Genomic DNA, 18,745 nt, shown 5'->3' with positions numbered 1-18,745 from the left:
CTGTGGATCAACTGGTACCGGGCCGTGTGGGCTGCACCCGAAATAATGTTTTGGAGGTGGTTTAATTTAACAGTTCATACGTTTGTGCTTGATCTTTGCTTTTTGGGCGCCGCCTCTGGCCGCTGTTGATATTACATACATAGTGAGAAGGATGATGTAGTTTTTAGAGCGCACCCCCCCCTTCTTTTTTTTAAACGTAGGATGGTTTTTATTTTAACTTTAGTCTGATTTTAGATTGCGGAACATGTTTTTTTATGTTTACGCCCGGGACATAGATTTGCTATAGTGAAGAGTCCCCTGCTGAGAAACATTTCTGACTGAAAATATGATTTCATTGTAGAGGAGTTCTACATCGGTAGATATAAAGTGAAGCAAGATTCCACTATGAGGGGAAATATATTTGAAGAACTGCTTTTGATATTAAGTGGTCCCATTTCATGTTCAACAAATTTAGCATATAATAAATGATCAATTATCAGGCTTCATGTTAAATAAAGCCAGGGCAATGAGCCTCTGCCAATGTCCTAAATTAGTAAATTATATCACAAAAATGTTGTTTTGCCCCAAATAATAACTATGTGTTACTGGTCTAGCGGAGTGGGCAACAGCAACAATTAAATTTTTACCTGTTTAGGCAGGAGTGACGGATAAAAGAGGACAACGTGAGCTGATCCCTTCCCAGATTTTTTCTGAGCGTTTATTAAACGCAACACATACACAAAACTTAACTTATAAACATTTCTGTCTTTTCATTCAAATCAGTAAAGCTGTCTTCGTATTAATCAATGACCATTTCCCTTTTACAAACTTCTTCTTTCACAATAGCCTGTAACAACATTATATTTACATATTGTCGAAATATTCTTTTTACAAATGTACACAATGACATCAACTGTCTTCTAATTTGGTATTCTACATCATCTATTCTCAACGGGCAGAAATGTAGATCAATTTTGTTATGTTGCAACGGAAAAAGAACGACATTTCACATGTAGTTTATCGGAGCGCGTCGAAGGAAACAAAATGGACGTCGCATACGACGACGCTAGTAAGGCATGAAACGAATGTTCAATTAAGTGCCAATACCGTTCGAAAAGTTGGTTCACCGCTACAAAACTCAACAGAAAGAACATATCACTAAGTGATAAAACAAAAGCGGTCATTAGTTATCTCCCATTTACTGACCTGTTTAAGCAGGTGTAACGGATGAAGGAGGACAAAGTGAGACGCTTCCTTCCCAGATTTCGTAAGAAGCGGCAGAAAGACAAGCTCCTTTCCGCCCCCCCCCCGACCCGGAAGCATTCACCACTACTTCCGGTTTTCTTTTTTCTCCAAAATGATACAACGTAAATCATCAGTTCGCATAACAAATATAAATGACATTTGTAACTATTTTGAAATTAGACTTCACTAATATATATGTGACAACACTAACCCCAGGGTGTCACATATGTTTCCCTCTTGTACAAGTGCTGGTTATTTCATAAAGTGTTATGATGCTCTGTGTGTGTGTGTGTGTGTGTGTGTGTGTATCCATTTAGTCAACAATCTAAGATAAAGACATTTCTATGTGCTGTAGGGATCGATCATATTCAAATGATATCCAGCCCCGTATGAGACAAAGGGGGGGGGGTGTTTGCGGGCGTCAAGAAGGTTAGATCAATAAATGTAAGGGGGGGAGGGGTGACATTGCAGCCAGCCCTTTCTAATGTTGACTTTTAATGTGAACGCACTACGATAAGCAGCTTCGGTTCATATCAACAACATGGACAGCGTAACAAGCGGCGCTATTAAATTGCAGTCACTGCTGTTTGCGTGATTGGGTGATAGGGCGACATCTTTAGGACGTGTTTGGTGCGACGGAAACGTGACGCAAGACAGCCAATCCGTCTCGGGAAGGTAAAAACAGGAAACGGAAATTTCAGATGAACCCTTGTGTAATCACTTTGCAAACTTTACACGTTGCATTTTCCCCTTTATTTTGTAAAACACACACACACACACACACACACACACACACACACACACACACACACACACACACACACACACACAAATACAGATACATTTTTATGCTATTTTTACAGATAATCTTATTTATAGTCAGCGCAACAAGTAGGGGGACACAAAAAAAAGGGGGGGGGGGGCGCTCTGGTCTAAACCATCATCTATTTATCTATGATCCCCAAACACTGAAGTTATGCTCAGGGTGTGTGTGTACTTGCGAAAAAGACTCCATTCTGTTCACCAGGAACCCGGGCTAAGTTTAGCTCCTCCCAATAATTTTGTCAGGACTTTGGCAGCATCGACCACAGAAGAATACTTTAAAAATTTAAATCATAATACACCAGAAGTGCAAGGGCTCACTGTTTATTGTTTTGAATATTATGCAGTAGAGATCGACTATCGATTATCGGCCAGGCTGATTATAGAGGGTGATATTTGGAAATTTGAAGTGTATTGGTATCGACCTGTTTTTTGTTTTGTTTTTTGAATCTGAGCAGCTGATATGAATAAATTAATGTAAACGTGTTGCCTTTCAGGGTGATTCAACAAGATGTTTTTTGTTCCAAATAATACAAAGAAAATACTTTCTATATTGTGGAACGATTGTTGTGTTTCGATAGTTGATTATTGTTTCGTTTGCGTAAAAGGTTTTGCCGATAGAAATACTTCCGCTTTTGCCGATGACGCGCTTCTGTTTTTGGGTTTGCAGACTGCCGCGCTGGTCGAACGGAATCTGACGTCATCCTCGGGGAATTATCAGGCAGGAATGCCGCGCGTTTCATTTTATTGTATTTCACAGATACGCGTATCGATATTTAGGTATATATTTGTCGTTTTGCCGATTAAAGTACTACGGGTTTTGCCGATGATGCGTTTCCGGCAAAACCCGTCTGCAGGCAGGAATGCCATAAGTTTGATTTCATTGTATTTCACACACATGAGTGTCAGTATTAAGGTATATTTTCATCGTTTTGCCATTTCCTTTTCCGGGTTTGAGCTATTATTTTCTTTTTGCGTGGTTCCAATAAACATGCTTTAGGCATTTCAATGAAGTTCAGTGTTGGCGTTATGAAATTTTACGCCAATTTTTACACTCTTACCGCAAATGAATATCGGCTCCAAATATCGGTTACCTGCCTCCTCTACTACTAATAATTGTATCGATCTCTATTATGCAGTCATGGTAGATCCTTCCTGTATACACCCACCAAATATCTACTTTGCGAGACAGAGTTAAGTGCCCCCAATCCAGGTGCAAAGACATCTAAAAGTGGATGACGTATCACCTCTGCACAAAATGGTGCAACAATCCAACGACAGGTTTCTCTCAAATTCAAAGAGAAACATAGCAGGGGGGAGGGGGGGGTGTTCCTCTGACTTGGTCCTTGGAGATCTCCGGTGTATTCTAAGTATATGTAGATCACACCGCCTCACCCCCCCTAGTGGCTGTGATATTCAAATAGTGGTGCACGTACAGTAGATGACGAGCGGCGGTCACATGGTAGAGGCCACGGAGGATCTCATCAGCTTCTCCATGTAGATGCTTGTGTGTGTGTGTGTGTGTGTGTGTGCGCCAAGTGAGTGATTGCCCGTGGCTGGAAATTGGTGTGGAAGAGTTTCACCAGGGAATTGAAGGGATGGGTTTTTTCACTCACACTCTCTCTGTGCACAACCCAGGTGAAAAAACATACACACACACACACACAATCACAAGCAGCTCAAACACAAATCTCCCTATATGCACAAGGCAGCCAGCCAGGATGATTAAGGTGCTACGACGAGGAGATTGCGCCTGCGACGGCGCTGCTAGCGCCCGCCTGTGTTCCCCGCTGAATACGCGCCACTCCTTCCCCTATTCTCCGACGGCGAGGAAACCCGTCATCGCAAATGCGAGATCAGGGGTAATTACGTTGTAATACGCCGCGTGAAATATTTCCTTGTAGCGTAGATGGGATTCCCTTTGCTTCAAAGCGTGGAATTGATAGAGGTTGGGAAGATGAGGGGTGTGCGCGGATATACAGTATTTTACGCAGCAATTTTTTTTTTTGCCGCGTACGTTTGAATTTTGACACTTGCATTATTTTTTTTGTGTGGTCGTTGCCGGCTACAGTCGATCGGAGGAGTTCGACGGCGCGCGCTACTATTTGTGCTTCGCTATTTACAAATTGACCTATTTGCATTTTTGCGTAAGGAACGGTCAACTGTCGAAAAAGTTATACATTTTTTATGCCTTTTCCCACTGAGGGAACATGTTTGACACAGCAAGAAATGTGTACCACGATTATTGCAAATAAATGAATAAATAAATAAGGATCACTCTTTTTTTTTTCATTGTTTCTAACAGTCACAGTGCCCTGTCACTAGTAAGCTTTTTTTTTTTTCTCCATGCAAGTCAAGATGGCAAAAAATAAAATAAAACAGCGATTTTGCAAGCACTAGTGATACCGTATATCTTGTCCTATAGTTGTTGAGCTGCACCACATATACCCCCTGTGAGAAAAATAAATCCTTTGAAATAATTTTGATGTATTTTCAACTACATATGCTATGACGAGTAAACATTAAAGTTATTTAGAAATCAAAGTGTGTTTGACTAGCATTAGCATTGTTAGCAGTGTTACTTTCAGGCACTTTGATGTACATACTTGCTTTTTTTCAGTTTTAGACTAAGCTGTAACTTGTATAAACACAAAAGAAGGCGTTAACAGTTGTTGAACGTTGATTTATATTGTTGTTTTTCTTTCATTGATATTAACAGGGACAGTTTTAGGTATAGCGTTTGTGCTAAGCATGTGACAATAATTCTCTGCACTACAATACGTTTACAATTAGTAAAGATAATCTTATTTATAGTTTGTGCGGCAAGGGGTGGGCCGTTTTTCTTTTCTATGTGGGGCTTTGCAAAATATAATTGAGAAAAAATGCATTACAATACAGATCAATGAATTTGATCAAGCTAGATTATGGCTATTGCACGGATCTCAATGTGACGATGGGTGATTGATGACTTATTCAAGCACAGTAATTGATCAGTCGGCATATTGCCGATAAGACCCCGCCCCCAACCCAAGCTACAACTTTGCATAGTAGTATGCGGTAGACTACTCCCAACACAGACATGTATGACAAATTTTAGTACCTTAGCGGTACAGATTTTCTGCAAACGGATATTTTTCTATTTTTTTTTTTTTTATTTATTTTTTTTTTTACGAAACATTGCTTGTAGAGAATTGTCGGGAAAACACCTTTATTATTCGTCTGAAAAGGAACACCGTGATATAAATACCGGAAATAACACCTGGCGAGCACCACGTTGGGGAGAGATGAGGAATCTGTTGAGATCGTTTGAATCGACTAGGATTCTCTACCTCTGTTATAGAGTAGTGTTGTTTGTATGCTGTAGAGTCCATTGACTGCCACCTAGAGGATGGGAGAATATCATCTGACTGCAGGGAAAAGCCGCCCCGAGTATACAGTGTGGCAAAACGCGCCGGCGCGTCGAGTGTGAACCAAGCTGGACATTTTCTGCAGGTTTGTTTTGGTCGTAGACGAAATTTCAGCGTAACGCAAATGCAGAACAAAATATTTAGCATTGTGTAACGGGGGGATTTTTCCTTGTATGAGGACATAAGAAAGAGGAAAAGGCTTCAATGCATGGATTTTTTTTTTTTTTTACACAACGGAGTATTTTTTTGCAAATGCAGGTTTCGTTGTTGAGGAGTTTTACTATATATCAAATATTCACTTTATAAATCCAGAGCACCTCTGCAACCAACGAGGCCACCCGCTCTCCTTGGCGGATTAGGGTGAGGAGGGTGATTTGTTACCCTTTTGGGAGCCGTCTTGGTGGACGCTCATTTCGCTCTGCTGCATATACTGCCCCCCCCCCCCCCCCCCCCCCCCCCCCCCCCCCCGGCCCGCCCTCCTCCCGGGACGCTCCGCCCCCTCCCATTTGATGAATAGCCAGTCACATGAAGGCAAATAGCCGATCCCTGGCAACCAAGGTTACCGTAACCTGGGCCTCTCGGTCTTGGGTGCGGGGTGTTGTTGGGGTTGCTATTAGCTTCCAAGCTAGCAGGTGCTCCGAGGGAGTGAGCGAGGTCTGATCCAAAACATGGACATTCCATAGTTTTGGTGTTAATGCGCTTTGTAGGTTTTCAACTTTGAAAAACGATGTCAATGATCACGTTTCCTTTGCTGTTTCATTTGAAGGGTTTTTAATAACGATCGTTGACTTACGTCTGTTCGGACTTGCACATAAATTCACGTTTTTCATTATCATGATTTCCCAAATTCATGTTTCTTTCTGTGGAAGCTATCAACTATTTGCTTAAAAATACAGTGAGCCCCCGGGTTACGAGATTAATCCGTTCCGTGTTTGGGCTCGAGGGGCGAATTCACCGTATGGCGGGCAATCCAAATCTATGTTAAATAGCTAATGCGTTTAGAACCCCAGGTAAACGCATCAAAATTGTACATGCATATTAAAAATTGGTACCAAAATAGTATAGTAAGTGCTAGGTTATATATTTTTATACAATCAGAAAACATCATAAATAAAAAAACAAATCATTTGATTTATTTACCTTTGAGTGGCACTTGTGCTCATATTCCCTAGCAAGGGTAGCCTTGGCTAGGCTAGCTTTGTATTTCTTGAGTATCTCCAGCTTTGTTTCCATATAAATCATCTTCTTACTTCTCTCTTTAACGTCACTAGCATTCTCGGGACCCATGGCTAACACATCCAAGTTTGAATTAAGTAGTAAAATGCACTCTAAATAGGGTTTTGCAACCACTCACAACAGAACAACGCTCAACTATTCCGCCATTTTGAAACGAGTCAGGCCGACCAATAGCAGACCAGCATCTCCGTGAGGAGACGCCGACCAACATTGTAGTGACGCGTTCCGTGGAGGCATTGGCGGCAAGAGAAAATAAGTGCAATCACCTAAAGACGCCTGCAGATGGGGACAAAACAACACTCCTACAGCCAACCCCCTGGGGTCATGATATTGTTTTGTAGCAAAGCGGGAAAAACAGCTTAAAAAGGGACGAAAAACTCAGTATTCCACATCGCAACAAGGAAAAAAGGTAAGCCAGGGACGCTGTAACCCGAGGGTCCACTGCATATATTTCTATAATGCCCTGCAAATAGGCTTGAAATATTTAATGTCGAGGAAATACTGGGCTATGTTTGGCTAGCATTTATGATTAATACCTATTTGTGGTCAAGAAAGAGGTATAATGCAAAATGGCAACTTTGTGCAGTATTTTGACCATTTCTGGGTCATTTTCAAACACAATTCTCACTGTACTGTAAATTCCAGCCTCCTATCATCCTCCTATCGTCTTCTTTCAATGCTTTCCCTTTGACGTGAAATGCCTTTAACGTAAAGATCAAATGATTTGGTCAACATACGCCACAAGAGTTCATATGATAATATTAATAACTTGGCCATTTCATACAAATTAAACTGAAATTCCGGCTATAGCCATAAACTAACTTTAACTTTGACTTCAACCTCCACCTTCCCATTTCAAGGTTTGTTTTCCGAGCAGTTGTCTATGGACTCACTTTGCTACTTTGTCCAATTTTTTGCGGCTTTTTCAAACAAGACGTTCTATTCACAATAAACACAGGAGTGGCTAATAACAGACACCGAGACAACTAGTATGACTGAAGTACTGTGGAAGCCTGAAACCCTCAGCCAATCACAAAGTAGAAATCTCTCATTTCTCATGCCCTGCACTGACCATCTCCCCGAACAGCCGGGTGACCTCACTGTTCACTTTCTTCAAAAGCCCAAATCTGAAGGCCTCCCAGTCAAAGACCACCACAGAGTGACCCGCACAAAGCCTTCATATTACCAATATAATTTAGATAGTCAACCGTAGGGCAACGACATTCTTACTTGACACTGTCTCAGGCTCCTGCTTTTGTGGGCTTTTCTATTTGCACACAAAGCTGTTTTCCACGTCTTTGTAAGAAAGTTCCTCGCCGTCCAGCAGCACAAGAGGGAACGTGCCGTCTCTGCCGGCGATTAGCGCAACAAGAGGCCCACTTCATTTCCGAGATTTCGAAGCAAACAAAAAAGCATCGGAGTCTTCGCATTGTGCCAAGAACGCCAACGGGCGAGGTGGAGGACCGACTTTTAGAGAGTTTAGGGACAGGGGATTCTCACAGCAACCAATGGGACGACACTGTGGAGCGTGCGCTTTCACCAAGGTAAAGAAATATCATTTTCTTACGTTTTCTCAAAAGCTGACAGTGTGCCTTCGACAGAGAGTTTTCATTTGTGGAAGAAAAAGGACATAACCGTGTAAATTCTTCGCTTTTTACCTCCGCATTTCAGTTAGCTGCAAATATAACCGTCACACACCTCCTGTTTGCGCCGTCAAATAAAGTGAAAACAGAAGCTGGGTTCAGTGACCCCCCCCCTACTTCGCTGTTAATGGGGTGTGTCGACCCCCCGCCAAGTCTGAAATCCGCGAAGTAGGGTATCAGTCCCTAGATATCTATGTACGCCCCAATATAGTAACCATAAACAATCCTTTTTTTTTGTATTTTTTGCCTATTTTATTTCCTTTCTCCTATTATTTAACATTACATTATCTTTATTAACATTATTAAAATTAGTGTATATTCATTAAGGAACTAATATTACTTATTTTGTTGAGAATTTGTTCTCAGGACTGGTTATCTGCACCAAGACTCCGGTGAAAGAGTACGCAAGTCATCCCGTTGAACTTGACATTTATTTTGGCTCATGTATGGTGTATCATGTAGTATCTGTTGAATAATAAATCAACAACAATCTTAAAGTCAGTCAACTAACATATAAACACTTCATCTATGAATTTACTGTATTTTTAGCCGACATTAGCGGGTTAGCAACAACTAACAACAACTACTAAGTATGACGTGCAACCTCTACACAAACGAACACCTAAACAAAATAAACACTCATCACTTACTAAACATAGAAAGTAGCGTGTGTTATCAACATAAATGATAATAAACAATAAATACTGTATGAGCTTACGTTGTCATTCACTACGTCACCGTAACGAGCCGAATGAGGCACAGAGAATGTAAACAGAAAACGGAAGTGCAACGCGACCCGACAAATTAAAAGCACCTATTTCAAAATAAGATCACAAACGTCACGAACTCTAACGCTTGAAGAATTCTTAACATAGTTATTAACTAATATTACTTAGTTATTTGATAAATACAGTACTGCATAATGTACCTTTTTGCTTTTTTTCCATTTTTTTCCGTTTTTGCGCATTTTTTGTATAATTTTTTATTTTGAAATATTTTTAATTTTTCCTGGAAAAACCCGCAAAGTACTGAGACCGCGATATCCGAGACCCCGAAGTAGGAGGGATCACTGTATACATACTATCCATTTCATTATTCCTTTATAAGTTAGTATTTAGGATGGTAATTCATTGTATACATGCATATTATACACAAGTAGTACTTACTACACTTTTTTTGTCCTAAATTTTAATGTGCATAAAAATCTAATGTTTTTACCCTAATGTTTTTTTAGAGGTCTTTGTCATTTGATTGCGCAATTAGCCGACCCCGAGAACAAACTGCAAAAACGCCAGTTCAACATTTTCCCATTCAAATTAAGCGAAGAAAAATTCTTCCGATTCTTTCAAGACCGAGCGACGAACTTTCTTTTTCATCCCCTCCCGTTGCTCTGCGTGTGCGTGCCGGCGAGACGGCGAGACCTCCGTGGACAGACGGAGCCCGAGCGCATGTGTGTGGGGCGCCGTATAACGGAGAGGGGCTCCACCTGTTTACACTTCTTTGCCCCTGAGCGTTCCCCAGCGTGCCCCTTTTGGAGGGCCCTCATTTGAACTGCTCTTGTCGGTAGGGGTCTTCACCCCCCCCCCCCAAAAAAAAAAAATCAACACAAGTAAACCACAGCCATGACGAACACAGAGCAAGAACAATGGTGCTAAAAGTAAATAGAGGGAAAAGTGTATCACCAGCGAAGCCCTTCCAAACAAGCCTTTCTAATGAGGTCCGCCGTGGAAAAAAAAAGAAGGATGAAGGTTGGAGGCGAGGCGGCGATCAGGAGGGTCCCGTGTTTCAAAAAAATAAAAAAGAACAAATGGGCTGAATGTGTGCACTGAATCACTTTTTTTTTTTTTTTTTTTTTCCCGTACAATGACCTGTGTTTGCAAAGCGCCGGATGAAGACAGTGCCGGTCCAGAGGAAGAGGATGAAGTGTTTGGCTAGTGGGGGGCCAAGCCCGGTAGACACCAGGCTTTTGTGTGCAAATTTCCCAATAGCGCCTTGCCGGTTAATTAAGAAGGTCAGTAAAAAGAAAGAAAGGGGAAAAAAAAAAGAAGCAGGCACTGATTGTATGCGTGGGGGGGGGGGGGGGGGGGGGGGGGGGGGGCTTAACGAGCCGCCCGCGCTACATGAATGAGGGGTTTGTCCCAATCTAAAGCAGCGAGAGGCCAAACAATGTCTGCTGCAATTAGTGTGCAGCGGTGGGCGGCCGAAGGCCTTTGGACCCAGCCAGCCCCAGAAAAAAACACCCCAAAAAAAAAAAAAAAAACGCGGTGACGGGAATAAACATGCCCGATAAATATGGCGTTATATTTGTGCCACAATTACGAGCGCGCGAAAAAAAACAATTTGAGTGGAGAAAATCAAACTGAGCGAGCGAAAACAGATTTTGAGAGCAAGAAAAAAACTATTGAACGCGCGCCGATGGAGTTTGAACACAGAAAAAGAAATTGCTCGCTCCAAATTCCTTTTTGCTCGCTAGCGATAGCATTCTCGCGCTCAACATCTCGCTCTCGCTCGCGATACTCCTCCCTCCCTCGCTCAACATCGAGCTCTCGCTCGCTCCAGTCGTCCTCTGCGCTCGCTCACTTCTGCTTTTTTTTCTTTTCCAGAACTTTTTTTTCTGCGCTCAAAATCTGTTTTCGCTCGCTCAGTTTTATTTTCGACGCTCAAAATTTTTTTCCGCGCGCGCGGAATTGTGGCACGAATATAAGGCCATAGATAAACAGAAGCAAGGAGGCAGGCAAGGGAGGGGGCGGGGTCACGTTGCCTTGACCCCTGCACGCAGCGCGGCCTTGACCCCGCTTGCTTTGAATCCACAATCCACAAAGAGTGGAAGTCGGCAAAGGCTTGACATCCGTATGCTCACGCTCCACCTGAAGTGCTCTCGCGATCCTGTTTTGTGTTGCCTTGTGGATGAAATGTGCCAGAGAAATAAAGAAGATTCAAACAGCTCCTCTACACCTGCTGCTATCTAGTCTGTACAGTGGGCCCCCGGTTTACAAACACCCTCTTTTACGAACATTTCGACTTACGAGCGTGGACAATGGAGTTTTTTGTCCCCCACTTACGGGCAAAGCTTTCGTCTTACGAACAATCCGACATGCCGGTCATTGTATCCGTTCATATATTTTCGCTTTACTACGGTAACAAAATCAGTAGTTGATGCTTGTCACGGCAACGTTGAATGCTATTGCTCTTACAATGTCACAGTCACGGTGTCAGTCACGCAGTCAGTCACGGAGATGCCGATATGCTATTGGTCGATTAAGGTCACCCGGTCTCACTCACGGAGATGCTATTGGCCGGCGTCACGACAATCACAGAAATGCCGATATGCTATTGGCCGAACGCCTTTATCTAGCTTGATGGCACGGCTGGTCGGGATGGAAGGAAGGGGAGAAAATGAGTGAAAAATGGAAGGAATGTTGTGAAGACTTTGCAAACTTTATCTGTTAGACATGGCTTCTAAAATTGCAAGTGGCGGTAAAGGAAGAAGTAAGAGGATGATGACAATAGAAACCAAGCAGGAGATAATAAAAAAATACAAAGGAGGCGCACGCATAGTTAACCTTGCTCGTGAGTATGGACGTAACCGCTCGGCAATCTAAGGGCAAGACTTTCCTTGCCGGGGGACGGACCTCGCTCGACAACAAAATGGAGAGGCTTCTTCTATTATGGATTAAAGAGAAGGAAATCACCGGTGATATGTTCTCGTTTCAGAAAATAAATCAATAAATTCTGTGGGTTGGTCTCTGCTCCCCTCCGCCTCCACCCAGCTCAAGTCACGTCGCCCCAAAGGTAAATGTCATTTTTCCTTTGTCTATTTATGTTATTTAATTTAACTGTACAGTAGGTTATGTTACTCATTTTTAATATGTGTATAAAGTCGTGATGTTTTTACCTAAGGTTTTTGCACGCATTGCACGCATTCACAAATTAACATAGGTTTGGATTGCCCGTCATACGAGCAGTTCGAGTTACGAGCGTAGCCGCTGAACGGATTCAGTTCGTAACACGGGGGCCCACTGTATTTGTTTTGTTTCATCCACGTTTGCTCAATGTCATGTTTGATAATGGCTGCTACTAAATGAATGAAGAACTAAAGTATTAGATTACTTTTGGTAACTAAGAAATAAAGTTACCAATAACTTCATACATTAAATTGATCACTTTAGTAATTACTAAGAATTACTAAGAAATAAAGTTACCAATCACTTCACGGTGATCCCTCCTACTTTATATATATATAAAAAAATGTACACTCCGCTGTACTTTGGATACCAACTCCGAATTAAAAAAAAAAAAAAAACGAAACCATAGTTTTTAAACACATATCTTTTGCAGTTTCCCCTTTTTTTGTTGGTTTTTTTTTACACTTTTTGTAATTTCTCAGCGGTGATTGCCGAACTGCTCCAATGTACTGCTTGCACATTGTATTTTATTTATTTATCCTTGTATACGGTATATATATAGTATGCGCGTGATCTGTTGCTAATGCTGTTGCTAATGCAATTTCCCCACTGTGGGAAAAAAATTAAGGATTCTCTTATCTGATCTTATATTTAATTATTTAGTCAAATTTTACTACTGTTTTTTCTGCGTAGAAATATTGCAGTATTGCTACATCACACACACACACGGTATGACGACGTTATAAATTTTGCAATTTTGCAGTGCAATACAGCATTGCGATATATTGCGTATATCAATATCGGTAATTATCGGTATCCCTGTGCAATGTCAATACGCAATCAAATATCGCTGGGATTGTATATTTTCGAACAAGTAGCTCATTTTTATTCGCTTTTGTAGTGATGCTACCGTTCCTCAAAATATGGGGTACAATATCACACGGAGACACTGCGACTACTTTAATATCTTCCCGTTGTTATGCTTTTAGTTCAATCTTTCTTCGTTCAATAACCCCAAAACTGTTGATAATAGATTTTGTTTGTCTATCCGCGTTTATACTCATGCTAACGTTTTTATTGTTGTATTAGAATATGCAAATCTAACTCGCATTAGAGTTCAATGCCTTTTGCAGTATTAATGGGCATTAGATTGAAAACAGGACATATTATAATGCTTATTAGCAAAATGGAAGAATTGTTGCAAACTTAAAACATAGCGGAAAAGAGATAAGACGACTTTACGACGCAAGCATTTTCGATGATTATTTTAAGTAGCTACGGAAACCCTGCATGTGTACCCATAGAAATATCAATCGGTATAATGAGCGTATCGTGCACAGCGCTCTTCCGTTTTCCGTGATATACGGCTTGGCGGCAGAGGACAGGGGTGCAAGGGTGGTGGCGGTGAGAAAAGGAGAAAGTAACTTCTGTTCGCCTGGGGACTACTTCTGCAGCCCATCTGTTGAAATTGCTCCACATATTGTGACCTAGAAACGGATAGGGGGTGGGGGCTTCAATCTCAGGTAATGCGACTGCCTTCAAGTTTGACGCTTGTTTATTCATTCTACTGCTCCGGTGGCCTCAAAATGAGTTTCTATTTGTTTAAAGGGACAGTGTGTAAGATTTAGAGCGTTTTTTTTTTTTAATTAAAATGAATACCGTATTTTCCGCACTATAAGGCGCACCGGATTATAAGGCGCGCTCTCAATTGATGACATATTTTCAAACTTTTTCCATGTATATGGCGCATCGGATTATAAGGCGCACCCTCAATTAATGAAATATTTTCAAACTTTTTCAGTCACAATTCAGTAATACTCAAAGTAATAACAAAAATAGCTCAAATAATAACTCTCAATAGCATAACTCAATGTCAATATGAGCAACCTCGTTCAACTGTAAACACACAAAAGCTTACTTTATCACTTCACTCCCCATCTACAGATCCCGATCTCAATATTTATCCATATACAAGGCGCACCTGATTATAAGGCGCACCGTCAGCTTTTTTTAAAAAATGAAGGCTTTTAGGTGCGCCTTATAGGGTGCAAAATACGGTACATTAAATGATTGTAAATTTTCAAATCTTGCAAATGAATGCATTCTTAATGACCACCAGTATATTTTAAATATAATCTTAGGTGAAGTTATCATTAAATTATATTGGGGGGGAGGGGGGGCAGCCATGTTTGTTATAGCTACAGGACAATGGTAAATGCAAAACCTGCAGCACCTCCTGCTGTCCATAATGAAAACCGTTCTAAATCTTACACAGTATCCTTTCAAGGAAATTTATTGAAAATGTTTTTTTTGTTTTTGTTTTTGTAGGGTTAGGGTTACCGTATTTTCCGCACTATGAGGCGCACCGGATTATAAGGCGCACCCTCAATTAATGACACATTTGAAAACTTTTTCAATCACAATATAGTACTGTAATACTCAAAATAATAACAATAACAACTCAAATAATAACTCTAAACTCTCCATAGCATAATAACTCAATGTCAATATGAGCAACCTCGTTCAACTGTAAACAGGTAAAGCTGACTTCATCAGTTCATTCCTCATCTCCAGATCCCGATTTCAATATGTATCCATATATAAGGCGCACCTGATTATAAGGCGCACCTGATTATAAGGCGCACTGTCAGCTTTTTCAAAAAATTAAGGCTTTTAGGTGCGCCTTATAGTGCGGAAAATACGGTAATCTTTTTTTTTTTTTCATTGTATGAGGAAGTAAGAAAGAGGGAAAGGCTTCAATGCGTGTTTTTTTTTTTTTTTTACACTGAGGGATTTTTTTGCCCGAGCAGGTTTCGCTGTCGAGGAGTACATATGCCGGGAACCTAGACGCCCTACAAAATGTTGCTTATTTGAAATGGAGACAAGGATTTGAGGAAGCCTTTGAAAAACGGCTCCGCGTATCGACGGAGATGAATAGCGAGCGGTCGACCTCGACTTCCCCTTGATTGCGTTGCTTTTCTTTGCGAGCTCACTTCACAAATGCGCCGTGCCTCTCCTTCATCTGGGCCCTCTCCTTTCCAAGGACCCGTCATTGTCCCGAGAAGATGCGGCCTTTTTTTTTTTTCTCCTTCTAAATTCCAAGGCAGTATAAAGTGGGGGGGTGGAAAAGGTAACAAGAGATACTTTTGTCCCTGAATGATGGGGGGCAAAAATGACTGTTGAAGTGTTTCTTGAAGAACTTCTATCTGACCTTCAGAAGAAGCGAGAGCAGTAGGTCAAGTGGAGCGTATGGAAAAATGCAGGAAAATGTTTATACTATACGCACAGTAAATATGGTGTTTGGCTTATAGCTGCACGGGAAAAAAAATCCAATTTTGATCAATATTGTTGTCTCGAATATTAAAAACAGATTGACCCAATGACGCAAGCGCATTGAATCGGTCCACTTTGAAACCGTATTCAGATATGTAGCAAATCGTCTTTGCTATTTTTCGTCATAAATTTCCTCCTTTTAAATCTTTTAATTTTTCCACATACCGAGCCTCCTCTTGTGTTCTGAATCCTTCAACGTATGACTTAGCGTCCGCGACAGTCTTTCCTAAGGTTTTGTTTTTTTTTGGCTTTTTAGTCGGGCATCCGTCCCAGATACCAGAGAAGGTATTGCACTCCGTTTGTGGAGTCCCTCCGTAATGGCGGCGCTTCCGGGTCACCCCCCCACAATGTGACGTCGGTGAAAACCTTCTATATGCCCGCAGCTGCCGTGAGACTTCAAAGGACGGAAAGGGGTAACTAACTTTTAGTGTCTAAAACACTGGTGTGGAACTCCAGTCCTGGAGGGCCGGTATCCTACATGTTTTCAAACCTTTTCCCTCAAAAACACCTGATTCAAATGATTGGGATCATTTCGAAGCTCCTGCAGCACTTGCTAATGAGCTAATCATTTGAATCAGGTGTGTTGGGGAAAGAAAACCGGAAAACATGCAGGATGCCGGCCCTCGAGGACTGGAGTTCCACACCTATGGCTCTAAAAGTAGCGAGTGATCACTGTATTTTACTATTAGCTTTTAGCAGAAGCAAGTTAAAATGCATAGCTTTTGCATCTTCGGCGTGTGTCAGTGTCACGGCGAAAGGCTTATCGCAATCTTGCGCTGGGAAATAATGAGTGGCGGGAGCGAAAAGGGGTTAGCGCAGCTTTAATAAAAGTTACCTCGGCTCTTCTTGCACCTGGTGACATCCCCGGCTGCGATATTCAAAGAGCGGCAGGTTGCGGCAATAACATTTAACTTCACCAATTTCTTATTGCCTGTCAGTCTCTCTAATTTGATCCGGCGTCGGACAGTTACCGAGTCGGACGGCCGAGTCGGGCCGCGTATCGGCGCGCAAGACTGACAGCTAATAAAAGCTGCTCTCGGTATTTATTCCCACCCCCTTTATTTATGATATATCTCAACGCCGTTATTATGAATATATATGCATTTAGTTGCGGCCCGTCGCTCCACGCGGCCCCTCGGTTAATAATATGTTATTGATCGCCACACAGGACGGACGGTATATTGGTTTAATTTCCAGGTTTTATCGCGTCCCCTCTGTGATTTCACATGAACTCTTGCTTTATTTCCTGCTTTTTCCTTCATTGTAGGCATTATTAAGTCGGAATAAGAGTGAAGATGACATGTTTTTTTTTGTTTGTTTTGTTTTTTTACAGCGTGACTGGATATTTTATATAGTAAAGACTCATTAAGGGTCGTTTTTTCCTTTTTTTTTTAGAAGTCATGATCAAGGGCGGGTAATACAGAAAAGTGTCTTCTGAGTTGGACACATTTGATCGCCTTTTTCAGGCACTTTTAGGCGTTTCTGTCAGGCTTTTCATGGTGAAGTCAACCCAACAAGTTTCGTTTCGCATATATGTTGCTCGATACCAGTCGTTCGCAAACTTTTTTTCGGTGACATGCGTTTTCAGCAAGTAAGCCCTTAACCAGCGCAAAGCATTTTTCGGATTAATTTTTTTTTTTTTTACAATATGCCCAGTGTCTGATTTACACATATTTAGAAACTTTCTAACTTCATTTGCGTTGGTCCACAAAAACAAAACAAAACAAACAAAAAACCAACATGAAGTGCCGTCTTTCGGTTCAAGAGATCTATTATCAAAAAGCAATAACTTCCTGACTTATATATATTTGTCCACAATAAGTAATCAACACAACATGTAGGCCCATACCAAAATCATGGTAAAGAACACTTTAGAAATGATGAAAATGTTTGATCTTGTTTCGATGATAACCAACAGCTGAATATTATGTAATTGGCCCGAATTTCCAGTCATGTAAATGGGAAATGGACTTTTACTTATAAAGTGCTTTTCACTAACTAGTCCTTTACCTACTGATGACGCAGCACCAGGAGCAACTCGGGGTTCAGCGTCTTGCTCAAGGACGCTTCGACATGGTCACGATGGTCGGGGGATCGAACCCACGGCCTCTCCGCTGAGAGACGGCCATTCTACCGCCGAGCCTACCAAAGTAAAATTCGGCAAAACTCAAATGGTGAAAGAAGTTCAACGCTTCATTTCTGCAAGAACGTTTTCAGTCCTTACAGGTTTTCACATGATCTTCAAATGTGCATAATGTATTTAGAAAGCAATAAACCATTATGTTGGTTAAATTGCACATAAGTGCATTTGGCAATCATGTTCGCTAGGAGGCTTGATCAAGCTTCACATGATATAATTTGTTCTCAATTATAACCACTTGACCAACTATTTTAGGTGACGGCTCCATTCAAATTTGTCAAAAAATTCACCTGTCACATACCCTAAAAGTAAAACAAAGTATTGCTGATTTCGTAAAAATGCCTTTAATTAGGGAATTCAAAAACTTCTATCTTGCATTATCTGGCCAAGAGCCAATCGGGGGAAGCTTGTCTGTTTGCTCTGCACCCAAGGGCTACTTGAAATAGTGACCTCCTTGTCACAGAAACGTATCCCAGAATCCTTCGTCGGCAAGCGATTTTTTTCTGTCAATCATATTGAAAAGCAAAATACGCATCCTACAAAGTTGCGGTTTATAGGACGCGCCCATAGTTTTGACGTTCATTTTTAGGGGAAAAAAAGCGCGTCCTATGTTTGGAGAACTGCGGTAGATCTTGTAATGGAGACTGCGCATGATAACACGCAAAAATAAGGTCGCTGTGATTTGACAACGTTGCAAAGTGGTGCCAAATCTGCAAATCCCGCAAGGACTGCGTAATTCTGTAAAACGAACATGTTTTTATTTTTTTTTCTCAATCTTTCACACCCCGAGTGGAATTAGCGGGGTGTAGGCAAGTTGCGTTTCTGCCGTAACAAGCGTCGTCGTAAATCGAAGTCATAAATAAGTCATCCCGATTCCGGCTGAGGTTTTTTTTTTTTTTTTCTTTCGTCTTACACTTTCCTCTCTCAAGAGGGCATAAGGGACTTGCCCCCTTGCTAACTGGCCGGCCAGCAAGACCCCTGGAGGGGCCCCATTCCCTCGGCCCCTTCATTCTCAACCCTTCGGAATGATAAAGG

The 18,745-nt window shown here is 41.5% G+C and overlaps 1 protein-coding gene across 8 annotated transcripts in view; it reads right to left on the bottom strand.

Annotated features, from left to right (window-relative positions):
- The window catches only part of LOC148426224 (uncharacterized), a 304,347-nt gene that overhangs the window by 213,901 nt on the left and 71,701 nt on the right, over positions 1–18,745 (bottom strand). For 3 of the 8 annotated variants that reach the window (XM_088409381.1, XM_088409382.1, XM_088409380.1), the window contains exon 1: positions 1,186–1,269. The exons of the other annotated variants lie outside the window; for them this stretch is intronic. The gene's annotated coding sequence lies outside the window, so the exon portion shown is untranslated. Of the gene's footprint in view, positions 1–1,185; positions 1,270–18,745 lie in introns of those variants that run through there. 8 annotated transcript variants of the gene reach the window in all.

This window comes from Hippichthys cyanospilos, chromosome 3 (assembly GCF_059441005.1).
Source record: "Hippichthys cyanospilos isolate Australia breed blue-spotted pipefish chromosome 3, RoL_Hcya_1.0, whole genome shotgun sequence".
In the NCBI taxonomy this organism is placed as follows: domain Eukaryota; kingdom Metazoa; phylum Chordata; class Actinopteri; order Syngnathiformes; family Syngnathidae; genus Hippichthys; species Hippichthys cyanospilos.
This window is presented reverse-complemented; position numbering and strand designations above follow the sequence as displayed.